At 42.2% G+C, this 24190-nt stretch overlaps 2 non-coding genes across 2 annotated transcripts; both read right to left on the bottom strand.

The window, feature by feature from the left end:
- Nucleotides 1-666: 666 nt before the first annotated feature.
- LOC131024041 (small nucleolar RNA R71) lies at nucleotides 667-773 on the bottom strand. The gene has a single exon (XR_009101636.1). It is a non-coding gene; the product is annotated as a small nucleolar RNA R71 (small nucleolar RNA).
- A 9591-nt stretch (nucleotides 774-10364) lies between these two features.
- Nucleotides 10365-10471, bottom strand: LOC131024040 (small nucleolar RNA R71). The gene has a single exon (XR_009101635.1). It is a non-coding gene; the product is annotated as a small nucleolar RNA R71 (small nucleolar RNA).
- Nucleotides 10472-24190: the final 13719 nt, after the last annotated feature.

Raw genomic sequence — 24190 nt, 5'->3', positions numbered from 1 at the left:
TGATTAGACTTAAGCATTATTTCAGGCGTTATAAATTTTTATTTTATTTTTAGTTTTTAAAATTTCTTTTCTTGTTTGTTGTCTCAGGCGTGTATGATCACGAGATCCAAAGGAAAGGAACATCTAGTACCTTTGAACTTGGAAATCGAAAAGCAATACAAAAGAGACAACCGCGAAAAGAAGAAGCAAGCAATGGCAGAACAACAGAATAACATGGACCTTCAAACTCTTGTGGAAGTCGTGACAAACCTTCAGAGGCAACTAGATGAAGAAAGAGAGCGCAACCGGGCTCCTCCATCAGAGCCACCACTGAATCACATGTATCAGCCTCGAGTTGATCAATTTCAAGGAGGCAAATGGGGACCAACTGTGCAAGCCAACACATTCGAGCTGAAGCCGGGATTGATAAACATGGTGCAAGCTGAACAGTTTAGTGGAGCGGCTTCTGAAAATCCGCATGCTCACATTACCCAGTTCCTAGATATCTGCGACACTATTAAGCAGAATGGAGTGCCACCTGATGCCATCAGAATGAAGATGTTTGGATTCTCTCTCAGGGACAGAGCGAAGGAGTGGTTCAAGAGTCTGGACAGAGGTGCTATTACTGGATGGGAGGATTTGTGTAGAGCTTTCTTAGCAAAATACTTTCCTGCCTCTAAGGCTCAGAAAATCATTGCAGAGATTTCTCACTTTTCCCAGCTAGGAGATGAGACCATTCATGATGCCTGGGAAAGATTTCGCGAGCTGCTCAGGAACTGCCCGCAACATGGTTTCACAGAGGATCAGCAAATCATTCACTTTTATAATGGTTTGACTGGTCTGACAAAAAGTATGGTGGATGCCACTGCAGGTGGATGTCTTCTCCATAGAAATACAAAGGAGGCATATCGTGTGATAGAAGAGATGGCCTCCAACAGTTATCAATGGCCGAATGACAGAAATTCCACAAGAAGAATTGCAGCTGTGAATGAGGAGAGAAATGATTTTAAGGAGAAATATGAAGCTCTTCAAAAGCAGTACGAGATGGAGAGAAAGACACTACTAGCTAAAATTCCTCAGCAGCCAAGTTTACCTGATGTGTCGCAACTGGAAGACGCTAATTATGTCCAGCGGCAGTACCAATTTAATAGATCAAACTATCAAGGACATCAGGGCGGCAATCCACCGTATCATCCAAATAATAGAAACCATCCGAATTTTTCCTATTCAAATCCCAACAATGCTTTGCAACCTCCACCTGGATTTTCTGTTTCTAGTGGGGGAGTCATCAATGAGCCAAAGAAAGATTCAATGGAAGAAATGATGAAGCAAGTATTGGTGAAGGTCACCGGGATGGAGACAAACTCGACAAACTTGGGAACCAAAATGTTCAACATGGAGCAAAATGTGTCAACACTTTCTAAACAGGTGCAGATGTTAGAGAATCAAGTTGGACAAATGGCTAACCAAGCAGCTGCACAGCACAAGCCGGGCCACTTTCCCAGCAACACTGAAATTAACCCCAAAAATCAGTGTAATGCAATTCACTTGAGAAGCGGGACCCAATATCAGAATCATCCGGAGCAGAGGGATAGGCCAGAGCAGAGGGATCATCCGGAGCAGAGGGATAGGCCAGAGCAGAGGGATCAACCAGAGCAGAGGGCTCGGTCAGAGCAGAGGAGCCAGCCAGAGCAGAGGAATCACCATTCCTCTGCAGAGCAGCGGGACAGCAAGAATGGAAAGGAGACAAATGTCGAGATTGTTGAGGAGGATGACTTGGAGACGATTGTGCGCGAGTCACCGTCAACTTCTAAGGCATCGTCGAAAACCTCTGATGCTAAGAAGCCTAATCTTACTCCTACGTTTCCCAGGCCAGAGTATAAACCTGTAGCACCCTTCCCGAATAGCCTGGCAAAGCCGAAAATGGATCAGAAGTTAGCCAAGTTCATGGAAATGTTTTCAAAGCTTAACATCAACATTCCCTTACTTGATGCTTTAAGAGATATGCCAGGTTATGCCAAGTTCCTCAAGGATGCAGTCTCCAACAAGAGGAAGTTGGGAAAATATGAGATGATTAATCTCTCCGAGGAATGCAGTGCAGTGCTACAAAGGAAGCTACCATTGAAGCAAAAGGATCCTGGCAGCTTTACTATAGCTTGTGTGATTGGAGGGCAGAATTTCTCCCGCGTTCTTTGTGACTTAGGGGCAAGCATCAATTTGATGCCTCTCTCTATTTTTAATCGGTTGGAGATCGGAAATATCAAGCCTACCTCTATTGCACTGCAGATGGCCGATCGCTCCATCACATATCCCAAGGGAGTTGTGGAAGATGTTCTAGTGCAGGTGGAGCAGTTTATCTTTCTTGCAGATTTCTTAGTGTTGGACATGCCGGAGGACAAGAATACTCCACTGATTTTGGGACGTCCATTCCTAGCTACCGGCCGTGCTCTTATTGATGTGCAGGATGGAGATCTCACTTTCCGCGTCAATGATGAAAAAATGACATTATCCATCTATGATGCGATGAAAAAACCAGCCGAGCCACAAGTTGAGGATTGTAATTCAATTGATACTGTGGTGGATTTCCCTGCAGCCGTGAATGATCCTTTGGAGGAGTGCATCACACAGTCTTTATACCCTTATTCCGATCTTGATGGGGCGTGTGATGAGATCTTAGATTATATTGCAGAGCTGGAGGCCGTAGATAGACACCCCATTGATCCTGTGCCTTACATGGATATTCGCAAACCTGTTGATGGGGGGAGAAAGTTGGTGGACAAAGAATTCCCTGCGCCAGAGGAATCAGCCAGGCCAGAGGAATCATCGCCAGCGAAATCAGGGTCAGAGGGATCCGCCAGAGCAGAGGGACCCGCCAGAGCAGAAGGGTCCGATAGAACAGCAGAATCAGACAGAGCTACGGCCACACCCAAACTTGAGCTGAAACCACTCCCTGAGCATTTGAAGTACAAATTTTTGGGTGACAATGAAACTTAACCTGTCATTGTCTCTGCTTATTTAGCTCCGTTGGAGTTGGAAAAGTTAATGCGAGTTTTAAGGAAATACAAGTCTGCTATAGGATGGTCTATTTCCGATATCAAAGGAATTAGTCCTTCTATATGCATGCATCGTATCTTGTTGGAGCAGGAATACAAGCCTAAGGTGCAACCGCAGAGACGTCTAAATCCGGCGATGCAAGAAGTGGTGAGAAAGGAGGTGCTCAAGTGGTTGGATGCCGGCATTATCTATGCCATCTCTGATAGTGAGTGGGTGAGTCCCACTCAAGTTGTCTCCAAGAAGGGAGGCATGACAGTAGTTAAAGATGAAAAAGATGAACTCATAGCTACGAGGCTGGTCACAGGATGGCGCGTGTGCATTGATTACCGAGCTTTGAATGCAGCCACACGTAAGGATCACTTTTCTTTGCCGTTTATTGATCAGATGCTTGACCGATTGGCAGGATACGAATATTACTGTTTTCTGGATGGGTACTCGGGCTACAATCAAATCATGATAGCCCCAGAGGATCAGCATAAGACCGCGTTTACTTGTCCATATGGCATCTTTGCTTTTAGGAGAATTTCTTTTGGTCTTTGCAATGCTCCTGCCACTTTCCAACGCTGCATGATGGCGATTTTCCATGGGTTGATTGAAAATATCATGGAGGTATTCATGGACGATTTCTCCGTTTTTGGATCTTCCTTTGATAATTGTCTGGACAATCTTGCTCAAGTGTTGCAGCGTTGTGAGGAGACAGCACTCGTACTCAATTGGGAAAAGTGCCACTTCATGGTCCGTGAGGGCATTGTTTTGGGGCATAGAGTCTCTGCCCAAGGTTTGGAGGTGGATCGTGCTAAGATCGTGGCCATTGAAAAGTTGCCGCCGCCCACTTCTGTGAAATCAGTGCGAAGTTTTCTTGGGCATGTGAGTCCCACTCAAGTTGTCTCCAAGAAGGGAGGCATGACAATAGTTAAAGATGAAAAAGATGAACTCATAGCTACGAGGCTGGTCACAGGATGGCGCGTGTGCATTGATTACCGAGCTTTGAATGCAGCCACACGTAAGGATCACTTTCCTTTGCCATTTATTGATCAGATGCTTGACCGATTGGCAGGATACGAATATTACTGTTTTCTGGATGGGTACTCGGGCTACAATCAAATTATGATAGCCCCAGAGGATCAGCATAAGACCGCGTTTACTTGTCCCTATGGCGTTTTTGCTTTTAGGAGGATATCTTTTGGTCTTTGCAATGCTCCTGCCACTTTCCAACGCTGCATGATGGCGATTTTCCATGGGTTGATTGAAAATATCATGGAGGTATTCATGGACGATTTCTCTATCTTTGGATCTTCCTTTGATAATTGTCTGGACAATCTTGCTCAAGTATTGCAGCGCTGTGAGGAGACAGCACTCGTGCTAAATTGGGAAAAGTGCCACTTCATGGTCCGTGAGGGTATTGTTTTGGGGCATAGAGTCTCTGCACAAGGATTGGAGGTGGATCGTGCTAAGATCGTGGCCATTGAAAAGTTGCCGCCACCTACTTCCGTGAAATCAGTGCGAAGTTTTCTTGGGCATGCAGGATTTTATAGGCGTTTCATCAAAGACTTCTCCAAACTGTCCAAGCCACTCTGTGCTTTACTAGAGAAGGATGTGAAGTTTGACTTCACCAATGAATGCCGCGCTTCTTTTGAAAAGTTGAAAGCTGCGCTAATCTCTACGCCAGTGTTGATCACGCCGGATTGGAGTGCTCCATTTGAGTTGATGTGCGATGCTAGCGATTGGGCCGTGGGAGCTGTGTTGGGGCAAAAGAGAGACAAGTTATTCAAGGTAATTTACTACACTAGTAAAACTCTGGATTCTGCTCAGAGGAATTACACAACCACGGAGAAGGAGCTGCTAGCTGTGGTGTATGCATTTGACAAGTTCCGTTCTTATTTGATTGGAACTCATTCAATTGTCTACACTGATCATGCCGCCATCCGCTACTTGTTCACAAAGAAGGACTCCAAGCCCCGTTTGATTCGATGGATCTTGTTGCTTCAAGAATTTGATATGGAGATTCGTAATCGAAAGGGGTGTGAGAATGTGGTAGCCGACCACTTATCTCGATTGGAGAATCCGATCGAAGGGGATAATCCGAAGATAGCCATCAATGAGTTTTTCCCCGATGAGCAGCTTTGGACTGCATCGCCAGAGAATTCAGTTCTTCCTCTGGCTGCATTGCCAGAGAACTCCATCATTCCTCTGGCCGCCTCGCTAAAGAAATTTGTCATCCCGCTGGCGAGGTCTGTTTTATTTAAGGATCCTTGGTATGCAAAGTATAGCAATTACTTGGTTATTGGAGCTCTTCCTGAGGGATTGTCGCACTATCAAAAGAAGAAGTTCCTCCATGATGTCAAGTTTTATTATTGGGAGGACCCTTACTTATACCGGAGGTGCGCCGATGGCTTTATTCGACGATGCGTTAGAGAGCATGAATGGCCAAAGATCATTGAGGAGTGCCATAGCTCACCGAGTGGAGGTCACTTCGCTGCCAACCGTACTGCCATGAAGGTAAATCATAGTGGATTTTATTGGCCTTCAAATTTCGCAGATTGCCATGCTTTCGTGAAGTCTTGTGATCGATGCCAGCGCATGGGCAACATTACAAAGAGGGATGAGATGCCACAGAACATCATTGTAGAGGTGGAGCTATTTGACGTGTGGGGAATTGACTTCATGGGTCCTTTCCCTCCTTCATGTGGTTTCTCCTATATATTGCTTGCGGTGGAGTATGTGTCTAGATGGGTGGAGGCGATCCCAACTACCACCAATGATTCTAAAGTAGTCATTAAATTCTTGCAAAAGAATATTTTGACTCGGTTCGGAGCACCGAGGGCGTTGCTTAGTGATGGGGGGTCGCATTTCAACAACAAGTTACTAGCAAGCGTGTTGGCAAAGTATGGAGTAAAGCACAAGGTGACGACTCCATATCATCCTCAAGCTAATGGTCAAGCAGAGTTGGCGAATAGAGAGATCAAGCAAATTCTGGAGAAGAGCATCGCCAACAAGAAGGATTGGGCGAAGCACTTAGATGATGCTCTTTGGGCATATCGCACTGCCTACAAAACTCCGATTGGTATGTCTCCCTACCAACTTGTCTTTGGCAAGCCATGTCATTTACCTGTTGAGATAGAGCACAAGGCATATTGGGCGACGAGGAGAATCAATTTGGAGTTCAAGGAGGCCGGTCATACAAGGCGAGATATGCTGACGGAGTTAGATGAGTGGAGGAATGAAGCTTACGAGAGTTCCCGGATCTACAAGGAAAGGGCGAAGAAGTTCCATGATTTGAACATTCGCACAAAGGAATTCAAGCCGGGACATGAGGTACTCTTGTATGATTCTAAGCTTCGTCTATTTCCTGGCAAGCTGCAGTCTAGATGGAGAGGTCCTTACGTGGTTCACAAGAGCAATTGGAATGGGACCTATGAGTTGCTTGCGTCGAATGGGTCTACTTTCACTGTTAATGGCCATCGCCTCAAACCATATTTCAAAGCAGAGCTGGACCGCGACGTGGAAGTGGTCAACTTCGTTGATCCGTGATTTAAGGTATCGTCGAGCTCTAAATTAAGCACTTGTTGGGAGGTAACCCAACTATTTTTTCTTTGTTTTGTTTTCCTTCCTTTTAGTTTCGTTGTGTTTTGTTTTGTTTCTTTTGTTTCTTTGTTTAGTTTGGGGGCAGGTGTTCTCTGCCAGATTTCTGGTGGTTTTAATGTTCCAGCGCGGCCATTTTCCTCACTGCACTTTTCCACGCTGCACATATCCAGCGGAGCCACTCAATTCGCTGCCCCGTTAAGCGCTGCTCTGCCAGCGATATGCTTATCCGCGCTGCTCCGCCAGAGAAGTCACTCTCACCTCTGAAACAGACCGCAAACCCTCTTCTTCACCACTTCGCCCGATGATTCAGTTTTTCATTGCCGATAATCAGGGACGTTTTCTACACTCTTAATATTTCTTTTATGCCCTGAGGACATGGCATGCTTTAAGTGTGGGGGAGTGGTGTTTTATGCGTATATTTTTTGAAAAATATTTTTCTATGCTAAGTTTTTGGTCTAGAATCTAGCTAATTTTTATGAATTTGTGGAAGAGAAGATGGTTTTCAATGTGCATTTAGGGTTTGTGAATGAATGGAGGATATTCTTGTTTTACCTTTGATATATGTTTCTTGATTGTGCAAAGAATTATGAGTTTTGTTGCAACACTTTTGTAAGTTAGTAAAACGTGATTTGTCCGGTAGATGCTAGAAGGAGTGTTGTCATTGTGATTGCCTACGATCGTATCTTATCTGTGAAATGTGAAAAATGTTGGACGAATTGCCAACTTCAAAATTGCCAGCTCTGAAACATCTGGCCTGTTCTATAATGTGATAGCTCTGAGTCTCTGCTCCTCTAGTCTAACTATGAGCATGGGAAACCACGTGAAAAGACTTTGGATTACATCCAAATGGTTTTCTTTCATGAATTATGGCTCAACTGTCGAAAATCTCAAGCACACAAAGTGTGAAAAATGGTGATATTGATTATAAAGGCGATCACATTAGGGAATTCACTTCTAGCGGAGAATTGGGTCTGATCGAATTACTTGCATTACTCTTGTGTTGTTTCTTAAACTTTGAGTTACTTGCATGACCGAGAGATGTATGTTGATTGTAAAGTTTTGAATTGACTTTGTGAATGATTGGATGGAAATAAACGTTGTTGAAATCGATCTCTTCCTAGGATTCATAGATTTTGCTTGAGGACAAGCAAAAGGCTAAGTGTGGGGGAGTTGATTTATGCTTAATTTACACTATTTTTAGGGGTTTGTATGTGCGTGTTTTAGGATAATCTTCTGGAATTTGGTGCGTTTTATGGTGTATTCTATGCTTTGCAGGAGATTTAGGCTTACCAGATGAAAAAATGCAATTTTGGAGAATTTTGGATTAATTAGGCGTTTTCTAAGTGTTCTGGAATGCCAGAGCAGAGGAATCAAAAGCCAGTCCAGAGAAGCGGAGCCGACATCTCCAGAGCAGAAAAATCACCGTTCATATGCACATCAGAGAAATCAACTCGCCAGAGAAGTCTCTAGCCAGAGGAGTCGCGAGGCCAGAGATATCAATGCCAGAGGCGAGACCATTTCTCTGGCGAAGTCAGAGAAGTCATATCCAGTGAAGTCACAACCCAGATCAGAGAAGTCATTGCAGAAGGATCGAGTCCCCGCTGCCAGAGAAGTCAATGTCAGAGGAGTCGCTTCCCCCGCTGACCAGAGGAATCACCTATTCCTCTGCCGAGAAGTGCCAGCGTCAGAGAAGTTTAAAGTCCAGAGCAGAGAGGCGCCAGCGGAGTCCCCGATGCCAGAGAAGTCAAGTCCTCAATTCCAGAGGGGTCACCATTTCTCTGGAGAAGGCCACCATTCCGCTGGCGACCCATTCCGCTGATGAAGTACCAGAGATATCACTCTTTCATCTGGAGATACCAATCCTCTGGCGATAGCAGAGAATTCGTCATTTCTCGGGCGCGACCCGTTTCCCGAGAGACATCCGTTCCTCTGGCGAGAGCCGCGAATTTGGCAAAAGTAGGAGATTTTACGGAGCGAGCGTCCAGCTGGAAAGTTGCCTTGTTTTACACGATTCTATTACCTTTGGAATTCTATTTCCATTAGAATCCTACTTTGCATGGCAACTTCCAAAGTGATCCGAAGGAAGTTTGAAGCCTATAAATAGGTCCTCTTTTGGCCTTTCAAGAACGACATCATCAGACGGCAGACACCCAAAAAACCTTAGCATTCATACTTTAGTTTTTAGCTTTAGAATTTTATTGCTTTCTAGTTTTCAAGGCTTGGATCAAGATTGAAGATTCAAGTCGCTACAATCGTTTTTCATTCGGTTTTTATTTAATTCAGTTTTTACAATTGCTTTCTCTTTAATTTTGTTTATGTTTTATTTCAATATGTCTAGCTAGTTCTTTTATTCTGAACCTAGGGTTTGTACATAGCTAATTAATTATGTGTTTTTGATTTATTGATATCAATTTGCCCTCCAACTTATGATTCATGATTCCTGGTGCTTAATCTCTTGTGAATTATCTGATCAATGATTTACATGTCTAGCTGTTCAGTTTGAGCCTTGAATGCGATAATTGTTCAGCCGATTCAGGAATGCATGATATAGTATTATCCTTGAGTCTTGAATGCGATAGGTGAACCTATAGGAAGCTATTCTTTATGTGCTATTTGGAGTTAATTTATTCCTTGGAGTCTTGAATGCGAAAAGGGGTTTATTAATCTACGTTCATAGGTGGTCGTTAGAGACGCTTGTGAATAATATAGTGATCTTTCATCAGGGTTGGATTAAAATTGGTAATTGAATCAATAGGTTGAATGCATGTAGTTGATTGGTGAAAATACATCCCTAGGGTCAGAGTTTTCCATATTTGAATTTATCTACGTATTTTCATTAGTTTCTATTTGCGTTTTAATTTACGTCAACCAATCTCTCCATTTCGTTGCCTGAATATTACTATAGTTTAATTAGGATTACTTAGAGTAATTCGTTATAATAGTCCCTGTGGATACGATACTCGAGTTGCTATTTCTGTGCTACAATTACACTGTTTAGTTGCAGTTATTGTTGTTAAGAAATTAGCGATCAACTTTTTGGCGCCGTTGCCGGGGACTGTTTAGAATTAACTTTAATATTCCTGATTAGACTTAAGCATTATTTCAGGCGTTATAAGTTTTAATTTTATTTTATTTTTAGTTTTTAAAATTTCTGTTTTTGTTTGTTGTCTCAGGCGTGTATGATCACGAGATCCAAAGGAAAGGAACATCTAGTGCCTTTGAACTTGGAAATCGAAAAGCAATACAAAAGAGACAACCGCGAAAAGAAAAAGCTAGCAATGGAAGAGAATAACATGGACCTTCCAACTCTTGTGGAAGTCGTGACAAACCTTCAGAGGCAACTAGATGAAGAAAGAGAGTGCAACCGGGCTCCTCCACCAGAGCCACCACTGAATCACATGTATCAGCCTCGAGTTGATCAATTTCAAGGAGGCAAATGGGGACCAACTGTGCAAGCCAACACATTCGAGCTGAAGCCGGGATTGATAAACATGGTGCAAGCTGAACAGTTTAGTGGAGCGGCTTCTGAAAATCCGCATGCTCACATTACCCAGTTCCTAGATATCTGCGACACTATTAAGCAGAATGGAGTGCCACCTGATGCCATCAGAATGAAGATGTTTGGATTCTCTCTCAGGGACAGAGCGAAGGAGTGGTTCAAGAGTCTGGACAGAGGTGCTATTACTGGATGGGAGGATTTGTGTAGAGCTTTCTTAGCAAAATACTTTCCTGCCTCTAAGGCTCAGAAAATCATTGCAGAGATTTCTCACTTTTCCCAGCTAGGAGATGAGACCATTCATGATGCCTGGGAAAGATTTCGCGAGCTGCTCAGGAACTGCCCGCAACATGGTTTCACAGAGGATCAGCAAATCATTCACTTTTATAATGGTTTGACTGGTCTGACAAAAAGTATGGTGGATGCCACTGCAGGTGGATGTCTTCTCCATAGAAATACAAAGGAGGCATATCGTGTGATAGAAGAGATGGCCTCCAACAGTTATCAATGGCCGAATGACAGAAATTCCACGAGAAGAATTGCAGCTGTGAATGAGGAGAGAAATGATTTTAAGGAGAAATATGAAGCTCTTCAAAAGCAGTACGAGATAGAGAGAAAGACACTACTAGCTAAAATTCCTCAGCAGCCAAGTTTACCTGATGTGTCGCAACTGGAAGACGCTAATTATGTCCAGCGGCAGTACCAACTTAATAGATCAAACTATCAAGGACATCAGGGCGGCAATCCACCGTATCATCCAAATAATAGGAACCATCCGAATTTTTCCTATTCAAATCCCAACAATGCTTTGCAACCCCCACCTGGATTTTCTGTTTCTAGTGGGGGAGTCATCAATGAGCCAAAGAAAGATTCAATGGAGGAAATGATGAAGCAAGTATTGGTGAAGGTCACCGGGATGGAGACAAACTCGGCAAACTTGGGAACCAAAATGTTCAACATGGAGCAAAATGTGTCAGCACTTTCTAAACAGGTGCAGATGTTAGAGAATCAAGTTGGACAAATGGCTAACCAAGCAGCTGCACAGCACAAGCCGGGCCACTTTCCCAGCAACACTGAAATTAATCCCAAAAATCAGTGTAATGCAATTCACTTGAGAAGCGGGACCCAGTATCAGAATCATCCGGAGCAGAGGGATAGGCCAGAGCAGAGGAGCCAGCCAGAGCAGAGGAATCACCATTCCTCTGCAGAGCAGCGGGACGGCAAGAATGGAAAGGAGACAAATGTCGAGATTGTTGAGGAGGATGACTTGGAGACGATTGTGCGCGAGTCACCGTCAACTTCTAAGGCATCGTCGAAAACCTCTGATGCTAAGAAGCCTAATCTTACTCCTACGTTTCCCAGGCCAGAGTATAAACCTGTAGCACCCTTCCCGAATAGCCTGGCAAAACCGAAAATGGATCAGAAGTTAGCCAAGTTCATGGAAATGTTTTCAAAGCTTAACATCAACATTCCCTTACTTGATGCTTTAAGAGATATGCCAGGTTATGCCAAGTTCCTCAAGGATGCAGTCTCCAACAAGAGGAAGTTGGGGAAATATGAGATGATTAATCTCTCCGAGGAATGCAGTGCAGTGCTACAAAGGAAGCTACCATTGAAGCAAAAGGATCCTGGCAGCTTTACTATAGCTTGTGTGATTGGAGGGCAGAATTTCTCCCGCGTTCTTTGTGACTTAGGGGCAAGCATCAATTTGATGCCTCTCTCTATTTTTAACCGGTTGGAGATCGGAAATATCAAGCCTACCTCTATTGCACTGCAGATGGCCGATCGCTCCATCACATATCCCAAGGGAGTTGTGGAAGATGTTCTAGTGCAGGTGGAGCAGTTTATCTTTCCTGCAGATTTCGTAGTGTTGGACATGCCGGAGGATAAGAATACTCCACTGATTTTAGGATGTCCATTCCTAGCTACCGGCCGTGCTCTTATTGATGTGCAGGATGGAGATCTCACTTTCCGCGTCAATGATGAAAAAATGACATTATCCATCTATGATGCGATGAAAAAACCAGCCGAGCCACAAGTTGAGGATTGTAATTCAATTGATACTGTGGTGGATTTCCCTGCAGCTGTAGACGATCCTTTGGAGGAGTGCATCACACAGTCATTATACCCTTATTCCAATCTAGACGAGGCGTGTGATGAAATCTTAGATTATATTACAGAACTGGAGGCTATAGAGAGACATCCCATCGATCCTGTACCTTACATGGATATTCGCAAACCTGTTGATGGGGGGAGAAAGTTGGTGGACAAAGAATTCCCTGCGCCAGATGAATCAGCCAGGCCAGAGGAATCATCGCCAGCGGAATCAGCATCGCCAGCGAAATCAGGGTCAGAGGGATCCGCCAGAGCAGAGGGACCCGCCAGAGCAGAAGGGTCCGCTAGAACAGCGGAATCAGACAGAGCTACGGCCACACCCAAACTTGAGCTGAAACCGCTCCCTGAGCATTTGAAGTACCAATTCTTGGGTGAGAATGAAACTTTTCCGGTTATTGTATCTGCCTATCTATCTCCGTTGGAGTTGGAGAAGTTGATGCGAGTTTTAAGAAAATACAAGTCAGCTATAGGATGGTCTATTTCTGACATCAGAGGAATTAGTCCTTCTATTTGCATGCATCGTATTCTATTGGAGTAAGAATACAAGCCAAAGGTGCAACCCCAGCGACGACTAAATCCAGCGATGCAAGAAGTTGTGAGGAAGGAGGTGCTGAAGTGGTTGGATGCCGGCATTATCTATGCCATCTCTGATAGTGAGTGGGTGAGTCCCACTCAAGTTGTCTCCAAGAAGGGAGGCATGACAGTAGTTAAAGATGAAAAAGATGAACTCATAGCTACGAGGCTGGTCACAGGATGGCGCGTGTGCATTGATTACCGAGCTTTGAATGCAGCCACACGTAAGGATCACTTTCCTTTGCCATTTATTGATCAGATGCTTGACCGATTGGCAGGATACGAATATTACTGTTTTCTGGATGGGTACTCGGGCTACAATCAAATTATGATAGCCCCAGAGGATCAGCATAAGACCGCGTTTACTTGTCCCTATGGCGTTTTTGCTTTTAGGAGGATATCTTTTGGTCTTTGCAATGCTCCTGCCACTTTCCAACGCTGCATGATGGCGATTTTCCATGGGTTGATTGAAAATATCATGGAGGTATTCATGGACGATTTCTCTGTCTTTGGATCTTCCTTTGATAATTGTCTGGACAATCTTGCTCAAGTATTGCAGCGCTGTGAGAAGACAGCACTCGTGCTAAATTGGGAAAAGTGCCACTTAATGGTCCGTGAGGGTATTGTTTTGGGGCATAGAGTCTCTGCACAAGGATTGGAGGTGGATCGTGCTAAGATCGTGGCCATTGAAAAGTTGCCGCTACCTACTTCCGTGAAATCAGTGCGAAGTTTTCTTGGGCATGCAGGATTTTATAGGCGTTTCATCAAAGACTTCTCCAAACTGTCCAAGCCACTTTGTGTTTTACTAGAGAAGGATGTGAAGTTTGTCTTCACCGAGGAATGCCGCGTCTCATTTGAGAAATTGAAAGCCGCGCTGATTTCTACACCAGTGTTGATCACGCCGGATTGGAGTGCTCCATTTGAGTTGATGTGTGATGCTAGCGATTGGGCCGTGGGAGCTGTGTTGGGGCAAAAGAGAGATAAGTTATTCAAGGTAATTTACTACACTAGTAAAACTTTGGATGCTGCTCAGAGGAATTACACAACCACGGAGAAGGAACTGCTAGCTGTGGTGTACGCTTTTGATAAGTTCCGTTCTTATTTGATTGGAACTCATTCAATTGTCTACACTGATCATGCCGCCATCCGCTACTTGTTCACGAAGAAAGACTCCAAGCCCCGCTTGATTCGTTGGATCTTACTGCTACAAGAGTTTGATATGGAGATCCGAGATCGGAAAGGATGTGAGAACGTGGTAGCTGACCACTTATCTCGTTTGGAGAATCCAATCGAGGGGGATGATCCAAAGATGGCCATCAATGAATTTTTTCCCGATGAGCAGATTTGGACTGCATCGCCAGAGGACTCCATCATTCCTCTGGCTGCCTCGCCAGAGAAATCAGTTAAACCAATAGATCAGCAGATTTGGGCCGTGTTATTTAAGGATCCTGGTATGCAAAGTATAGCAATTACTTGGTTATTGGACCTCTTCCCGAGGGATTGTCTGTTGGATTTGTATACTGAAAGCAAGAACGTTTTATGCTTGTATACAATGTTTCCTAAGTTCACTATCTAATCTCCTATCTGATTGTGTTCATGATTGCATATGTATGTTCTTTATCTCTATATAAGTAGATTATATGGTGTGTTGTAGATCATAGAAGACCATATAATTGGAATAACCTTAAGAGATATAATATGATCACAGCCGAAATAACTCTAGGACAAGTTATTGGTTTAGGTTGCAGTATAGATGGAAGTAGTTTGTCTTGGCTACTTGTCTATACTGGTACGTCATTACGTATTGATAGGACCACAGTTGAGATGTATTCTTCTATCTGACTTAAGTGAAGAATCAAGATCTCGGTGACTTATAAGATCTTAATACTAATAAGTATTCAGATATATATGTTAATTCGTATATCACTTTGACTTACTATGGGTGAAAGTTATATACTAACTCGAGTACTCTGTATCTTGGGTGATAGCGGTTAATATATGATATTTGATTATCTGTATTAGTACCCGTATCCGGTATAGGATAATGACATCCCCTTAAGGAGCTCAATAAGGTTTATTACGCTAAACCCTGCAGGTTGATTAAGTTCAGGCGTAATAATAAAGTTTGAGTGGTACTGCTTAAGGATTTATAAAGAGATTAATTAATTTAAGCTGTCAGAGCTCTAATTAATTAATGGATGTCGGATATTTTAAATACGGAGATTTAATAAGTCTAAATACAAGCCCCGACTCATCACCGGCAATAAAGGGGTAAGTCAGTATCGGTTCTCTAGTGGAATGAACTGATATTTATAAATTAATTATGGTCTGGGCTGACCATAGATAAATTAATTTATTTGAGGCCCATCTTTATTCCTTGTATCTGGTCCCTGGACTGGCCCAATGTCTCCTAGCCCTAGAAGGAGAGAAAGACGCCTCCTACACTAATTCTGTGCCCACACGTATTTAATTTTATTTAAATACAACTGTCAGCTCTCAGGGAAAAACACACTGATAAAATATTAGGGTTTTGAGAGCTGTGGGGCGCAGGGAAGAAAAACGTGTGGGACTTATCTCTCTCTTGGGACTTTCATAGATCGTTGTCCATCCAACGGTGAAAGCTGAGCGGGATACAGTCGAGAAGATCAGAGCTGGAGTCAGATTTTCGCAGGAAACCAAGTTCTGGCAGTCTCCGTAAAACGGCCATAACTTCCTCCACAGAACTCCGATTCAGACGAATCAGGCGGCCACGGAAAGCTCTCTCCAAGACGAAGAAGTCTTATTTCTGGGCGAAATACGATTTGAGGACGTTTGAGGCTTCAAACGAAGGCTTGAAGCTGACTGGTCTGTTCAGATGCGAATCTGCGAATTCTTCTGAATTCTTCAGGTATTTCTGAACTCCAACGTGCAGCTGTTAAATTCATAGGAGCATGTTAGGATTAATCGTTGTATGATAAATTAATAATAATCCAAGAAACGATCATCGGGCAAAGCGGAACGTTAATTCAGTTTAATATTCCTTCAATTGGTATCAGAGCCCAGGATTATTTTCTTGGCTCTATTATTAATTTATGTACGATTAATAATGTGCGTTGTTTTTACTGCTGTTGTTCTTCGTGGTCTGTTGATTCGTGGGATACGTCGTTTGACGTTGTAATCGTTTTTCACCACGAGAAAATCCGTGGTTAGATTAGGATTTCAATTGTATTTGTTTTTCCGTTGTAAATCTGTAAAACCAAGGAACGAAACGAGGATGACGACGAGAGCTGCTGCCGAGCCAGACGGGTGCCGCGCCGGGTTGCTGCTCGTGCCGGGATGCACGCCGGGAGCTGCTGCGGCGGCGCTGTCCAGCGGCTGTCGAGGAAGGGAGGCGGCGGCGCCTAGGGTTCCAAACCCTAGGTGGCCGATTTTCAAACCCTAGGGGGCCCAAACCCTATTTTCAAAGACGGGCCTGATGAAGCTGTTCGGGCCGAGTTTTTACGTTTTTGCGCCTTTTCTTTTCTGTTTTAAATGTAATAGATTAGAATTGGGATTCCACGAATGGGTCACGAAGAACTTTATTGTTTTAATTCTGTTCTTTGCATGTCGTGGTGTTAATCCTTTATGCTCTTTGCATGCTGTTTTGTCTTTGCTTGTTAATATGTGCTTATTAACTGCGCTTAGACAAGCATGCTAGGTTTATCGTTTTCTTAAGCATGTTTTTAGAATTCTGCGAGCATGTTTTACATGTTGCGTTCTAGATGAGCATGTTTAGGATTATGTGTTGAGCATGATCAAACCTTTTGAGAGAAAAAAGACTAAGCTTAATAATTTTATGGATGATTAAAAATTATTTAGATTTCCACAAGCGGTCTCTAGACAAAGTGATTGGCGATGTGAGTAAACGTCCACCCCACGTGGCTTACTTCATGTTTGTTCTTTCATAAGTTTGTCAGATGAGGTTTCTATAAAAATATTTAAATTCATTAAAGTAGTGGGAGTTATGCAGTAAACGTCCACCCCACGTGGCTTACTTGTATAATTTTCACGAGTACTTTAGAGGATGGAATTAAATAAGATAACTAAGAAATTAAATTGAATGCGGCATGGTCCGAGTGAGTATGTCAAATTCAAGAATTTAATTTCAAAGTTAAATTGTGGTTACTTCTTATTAATTTTTATTCTTAAAATTATGTAGACCTCCACATGCGGTCTCTAGACAAAGTGATTAGCAATATGAGTAAACGTCCACCCCACGTGGCTTACTTCATATTTGTTTTTCATAAGTTTGTCAGAAGAGGTTTCTATAAAAATATTTAAAACCATTAAAGTAGTGGGAGTTATGCAGTAAACGTCCACCCCACGTGGCTTACTTGTATAATTTTTCACAAGTACTTTGGAGAATGGTATTAAATAAGATAACCAAGGAAATTAAATTGAAAGCGGCATGGTCCGAGTGAGTATGCTAATTTCGAGAATTTAATTTTTAAGGTTAAAATGTGGTCATTGCTTAGATATCATATCAAGTACAATGTACAACTCCCAAAGGAGTCCCTTCTTGATGATGATATGGTCTAGTTAAGGTGCCAACTATTGATTTCTTTTGTCAAAAGGTTAAGTTGACATGGATAGAAATTAAATGACTAGGTAAATAGTCTGGTTGAGGAGTTCGTGTGTAAACGTCCACCCCACGTGGCTTGCACATGGAATTCTTTGAGCCGTTGGAGGTTTCATTAATATTGTTTTATCAAAAGGTTACAATATTATTGTTACGAATTATGTGCTTTATGTTCGTTACTTTCAGATATGTCTATGTCTCATGTTTCTTTATTCTTGCACAAAGTCTTTTAACCGGTCCACCTATAGAAAAAGGAAACGCAGTTTTGGATTTTCATCTTTATCACAAACCAACACAATTTTTTGTGTTGCTTACTACTCGACGTTCTATTTGTTCGAACAATGAGACAACTGATGGGAAAAAGGAACTGCATAAAAGGTGGCATGTGACGAATAATGTGGCTATATGCTTTATTATGAGTATAATGTCACAAACCTTGTAGCTCCAACATCAGGGCATGGACGATGCTATTAGCATCATGCTGAATCTCAAGAAAGTGTTCGGAGAGTCGAACTGAGCTGCTCATTTAAATTTGATGAGAGTAATCTTGTTATTTTTATGAGTGAGCACAACTCAGTGTATGAGCATGTCATGCAAATTTTGACGAACTTGACTTGCTCAGTGGAAGTATCGACGGTGAGGCAAAAGTCGATATTATCCTGAACTTTCTTCCCAAGTCTTTTAATTATGAACTTCCGCCTCAACGCTGTTGTGAGCAAGAAAGAATATACTCTTTTGAGTTGTTGAATGCTCTAGTTACAGCTAAGGAAGTTGTGGGAAAAAGATGTGCAAACACTTGTTATTGCCAAAGGATGGCCATCTTCTCCGTCAAAAGACGGGAAGAAGAAGGATCCAAGGGGCAAGAAAGACAAGGGAAATAGTGGGAGTAGTGGTGTGATAAGATTGAGTATTGGAGATTTCTTATTTCAATACTCAAGGCAAAGGGTTAAGGTACTTCACTTGCTATAGTAACTGAGACATGTCAGCTCGTTTTCTACTCAATTGTGAGTAGTGGATAACGAGAGAAACTGATAATGATTGTTACACCTTGCATGGCTTTTTGTAAGCTGACAAGGAAGCTGCGAAGTGATGAGATGATTGTCTGCCTAGGCAACGTGACTAGAGTCGCAGTTATTGCAATTGGAGACTTGTCTTTAAGTTCTAAAGACATAGTTTAGTTTTTTGAGAGTTCCTTATCATGTTTCAAAATTTTGAATAGATGGATCTTATGTCATTTTTGATAGTGGTGTTTCTATCATAAGAAATGACAAAGTTGTCTATTCTGGTATTTTGAACATCTCTCTTCATACTATAACTTGTCTACAAAATACCTTTATATTGCATTTACATCATCGAACAAAAGAAAGAGAAAAGTTAAGGCTAATCTCTCATGAGGATCTTACACATATATTGATACCCTAGAAATAGGTCACATCTATCTTAATAGGATCCAAAGGCCCGTGTCTAAATAAGTACATTGGATTCAATCCAGGTTGTACTATTTCGAACCTGCGAATCCTGTATAGAGGAAAAGATGGAGACCAGGTCATTCATGACAAAGGGGATAAAGGGCCAATAAATGTGTTAGGAATGATCTTTTCTGATTCATTGTCAGTGTTTGGGATTCCAACCCAGTTTACTACACCATGTAATCCCTATATAAAATGGTGTGGTGGAGAGAAGAAATAGGTCACTATTAAAAAAAAAATATGTTCGATGATGAGTTATGTATCTTTGCAATTAGTCCTAAAGAATCAAAAGGTGGTTATTAGCAATGACACACGATTCTTAGAAGTGGACTATGAGAGTAATCACTAATCCAAGTCAGATAGTGTACTTCAAGAAATTGAAGACATTAGACAGACGATTCCATCACCCAAGCCAAGTGTGCAAGAGTTTTGTACCACAAGACACTGCACGCACTGTTGACACACATGTGCCACCACAGATCCATTGTAGTGGGAGGGTTGTGGGACAACCCGATCGATTTATGTTCTTGGGAGAATCTTTGGATTCAGTCCCTAGTAGTGAATATAAGAGAATCGACCCAGATATCTACTTGGAATTAGTGGAAGACGAGAATGTAGATTTCTGGCACGCCTCAATGGAGCAATCCATTAAGAATATGGTTGTATACTAAGAAAATCTTGCTACCAGAATGCCATAAAGCCATAGGTTGCAAGTAAGTATACAAGAGAATGATAAGTCCGAATGAGCAAGGTCGTAGCTTTTAAAGCTAGACTGGTGGCGAAAGGTTATGCCCAGTGTGAAGGTATAGGTTATGATGATATTTTCGCCAGTGCCATGCTCAGAACATTCGGATCATTTTACCCATAGCAGCTCACTTAAACCATCGAGGTTACGTGAGGGAGGGAGAGAAACATCTCGTGTCAATCGCTCTCGTGTCATCGGTGATGTGGTTAATCTTGCATTTTATGTAAACAATATCCTCCTAATTGGCGACAATATGGAGCTATTGTTAAGACATAAAGTAATGGTTATCCGAACAGTCTCATATGAAAGACTAAGGAGGTACAATATACATCTTTGTGATCAAAGTAATAAGGGATCACTAGAAAAGGATGTTGGGCTTATCTCGAGTGTTTTACATTGATACTGAGAATACTCGTTGTAGTATGAATACCGCCAAGAAAGGATTGCTACCTTTTAGATATGGCGTTCCTTTATCTAAAGACTATGTCTTAAGATGCCTGTTGAGGTTGAGGAAATGAAGACAGTATTCTACGTTTCCGCAGTAGATAGCTTCATGTATGGATTACTATGTACGAGATCTTATATTTGCTATGCAATTAGCATGGTTGTAAGATATCAGTATAGTCCTAGTTAAGACACTGAACTGTGGTAAATTATATTCTCAAGTCCATGACTAGAGAATAAGGATAGTTTACCAGTTAGACAGTTTAGTTCCCTTTTTGGATTATACGGTTTCGGATTTCCAGGCTGACCGGAACAAAGAATAATTACCTCGAGCTATGTGTTTTTTCTTGGGAGGTAAAACCTTTTGGTTTGACCACTACCTCCAGGATCTAAGGGTAATTCCTAGTTTGCGTGGGAGCATCACCTTCGTGATACCTCAAGTGCAGTTGCGAACTCTAAGGAATCCAAGAACCACAAGGGGTTAAACACATGGAGAGTAAGTACCAAGTTATACGATTATTCGTAAATCGAGGTTTTTTTGTGCTCAAAGAATAAATTCTCACATATTGGAGAAACCTACTGATCTTTCACAATAGGCTTATCGCAAATGGTCATTGAAAGATGGGAATGCGATTGATGCCAGATTGATGCCACCCACTTAGGAAACTTTAAGTATAAGTGGGAGAAGTGTTAGGTGATTGGTGATTGGTAAATAGACGCATTGTATACTAAAAGTTTGCTTTAGTATAAGTGGGAGATTGTTGGATTTGTATACTGAAAGCAAGAACGTTTTATGCTTGTATACAATGTTTCCTAAGTTCACTATCTAATCTCCTATCTGATTGTGTTCATGATTGCATATGTATGTTCTTTATCTCTATATAAGTAGATTATATGGTGTGTTGTAGATCACAGAAGACCATATAATTGGAATAACCTTAAGAGATATAATATGATCACAGCCGAAATAACTCTAGGACAAGTTATTGGTTTAGGCTGCAGTATAGATGGAAGTAGTTTGTCTTGGCTACTTGTCTATACTGGTACGTCATTATGTATTGATAGGACCACAGTTGAGATGTATTCTTCTATCTGACTTAAGTGAAGAATCAAGATCTCGGTGACTTATAAGATCTTAATACTAATAAGTATTCAGATATATATGTTAATTCGTATATCACTTTGACTTACTATGGGTGAAAGTTATATACTAACTCGAGTACTCTGTATCTTGGGTGATAGCGGTTAATATATGATATTTGATTATCTGTATTAGTACCCGTATCCGGTATAGGATAATGACATCCCCTTAAGGAGCTCAATAAGGTTTATTACGCTAAACCCTGCAGGTTGATTAAGTTCAGGCGTAATAATAAAGTTTGAGTGGTACTGCTTAAGGATTTATAAAGAGATTAATTAATTTAAGCTGTCAGAGCTCTAATTAATTAATGGATGTCGGATATTTTAAATACGGAGATTTAATAAGTCTAAATACAAGCCCCGACTCATCACCGGCAATAAAGGGGTAAGTCAGTATCGGTTCTCTAGTGGAATGAACTGATATTTATAAATTAATTATGGTCTGGGCTGACCATAGATAAATTAATTTATTTGAGGCCCATCTTTATTCCTTGTATCTGGTCCCTGGACTGGCCCAATGTCTCCTAGCCCTAGAAGGAGAGAAAGACGCCTCCTACACTAATTCTGTGCCCACACGTATTTAATTTTATTTAAATACAACTGTCAGCTCTCAGGGAAAAACACACTGATAAAATATTAGGGTTTTGAGAGCTGTGGGGCGCATGGAAGAAAAACGTGTGGGACTTATCTCTCTCTTGGGACTTTCATAGATCGTTGTCCATCCAACGGTGAAAGCTGAGCGGGATACAGTCGAGAAGATCAGAGCTGGAGTCAGATTTTCGCAGGAAACCAAGTTCTGGCAGTCTCCGTAAAACGGCCATAACTTCCTCCACAGAACTCCGATTCAGACGAATCAGGCGGCCACGGAAAGCTCTCTCCAAGACGAAGAAGTCTTATTTCTGGGCGAAATACGATTTGAGAACGTTTGAGGCTTCAAACGAAGGCTTGAAGCTGACTGGTCTGTTCAGATGCGAATCTGCGAATTCTTCTGAATTCTTCAGGTATTTCTGAACTCCAACGTGCAGCTGTTAAATTCATAGGAGCATGTTAGGATTAATCTTTGTATGATAAATTAATAATAATCCAAGAAACGATCATCGGGCAAAGCGGAACGTTAATTCAGTTTAATATTCCTTCATTGTCGCACTATCAAAAGAAGAAGTTCCTCCATGATGTCAAGTTTTATTATTGGGAGGATCCTTACCTCTACCGAAGGTGCGCCGATGGCTTTATTCGGCGATGTGTTCGAGAGCATGAATGGCCAAAGATCATTGAGGAGTGTCATAGCTCCCCTAGTGGAGGTCACTTTGCTGCCAACCGCACTGCCATGAAGGTAAATCATAGTGGATTCTATTGGCCTTCAATTTTCGCAGATTGCCATGCTTTCGTGAAGTCTTGTGATCGCTGTCAACGCATGGGCAATATCACCAAGAAGGATGAGATGCCGCAAAATATCATTGTTGAAGTGGAGCTGTTTGATGTTTGGGGAATTGACTTTATGGGTCCTTTCCCTGCCTCTTGCGGTTTTTCCTACATATTGCTTGCTGTGGAGTATGTGTCTCGATGGGTGGAAGCGATCCCAACTACCACCAATGATTCCAAGGTAGTCATTAAATTCTTGCAAAAGAATATTTTAACTCGATTCGGAGCACCGAGAGCGTTGCTTAGTGATGGGGGGTCGCACTTCAACAACAAGTTACTAGCAAGCATGTTGGCAAAGTATGGAGTAAAGCACAAGGTGACGACTCCATATCATCCTCAAGCTAATGGTCAGGCGGAGTTGGCTAATCGGGAGATCAAGCAAATCTTGGAAAAAAGTGTGGCCAACAAGAAGGATTGGGCGAAACACTTGGATGATGCTCTTTGGGCTTATCGCACTGCCTACAAAACTCCGATTGGTATGTCTCCCTATCAACTCGTCTTCGGCAAGTCATGTCATTTACCTGTGGAGATTGAGCACAAGGCATATTGGGCGACGAGGAGAATCAATCTGGAGTTCAAGGAGGCTGGTCATACAAGGCGAGATTTATTGACGGAGTTAGATGAATGGAGGAATGAGGCCTACGAGAGTTCCCGGATCTACAAGGAAAGGGCGAAGAAGTTCCATGATTTGAACATTCGCACCAAGGAAATCAAGCCAGGAGATGAGGTACTTTTATACAATTCGAAATTACGTTTGTTTCCTGGTAATCTGCAATCAAGATGGACAGGGCCATATGTGGTGCATAAGAGCAATTGGAATGGGACATATGAGTTGTTTGCCGCTGATGGCACTACCTTCACTGTCAATGGTCATCGCCTCAAACCATACTTCAAGTCAAACGTGGATCGTGGTCTTGAAGTTGTCAAATTCAATGATCCATAAGTTTGAGGTATCGTCGAGCTCTAGACGTTAAATTAAGCACTTGTTGGGAGGTAACCCAATTGTTTTTCTTTGTTTTGTTTTCTTTTCTTTCAGTTTCGTTTTGTTCCTCTCTGTTTTGGTGTTTTGTTTGGGGTTTTTGTGTTTCTCTGCCAGATTTCCGGAAATCTCCATGTTCCAGCGAAATCACTCTCCTCGCTGCCCTGTCCAGTGCAGTGCGGACATATTTCCTCTGCTCTACCCAGCAAACCTCTCCTTTCGCCGCCTCCCACGATGCTTCAGTTTATTAATGCCGATAATCAGGGAAGTCTTCTATACTCTTATTTCTTTTATGCCCTGAGGACATGGCATACTTTAAGTGTGGGGGAGTGGTGTTTTGTGCTTATATTTTTCAAAAGTTGGGCGAAATTGATTTTTCTATGCGTAGTTTTTGGTCTCGAATCTGGCTAATTTTTATGAATCTGTGGAAGAGAAGATGGTTTTCGATGTGAGTTTCGGGTTTGTGAATGAATGGTGGTTATTCTTGTTTTACTCTTGATATATGTTTCTTGATTGTGCAAAGAATTTGAGTTTTGTTGCAACACTTTTGTAAGTTAGTAAAACGTGATTTGTCCGGTAGATGCTAGAAGGA

This window comes from Salvia miltiorrhiza, chromosome 4, assembly GCF_028751815.1.
Source record: "Salvia miltiorrhiza cultivar Shanhuang (shh) chromosome 4, IMPLAD_Smil_shh, whole genome shotgun sequence".
Classification (NCBI taxonomy): Eukaryota; Viridiplantae; Streptophyta; class Magnoliopsida; order Lamiales; family Lamiaceae; genus Salvia; species Salvia miltiorrhiza.
Note: the sequence above shows the minus strand (reverse complement) of the source record. Positions and strands in the feature narration are given on the sequence as shown.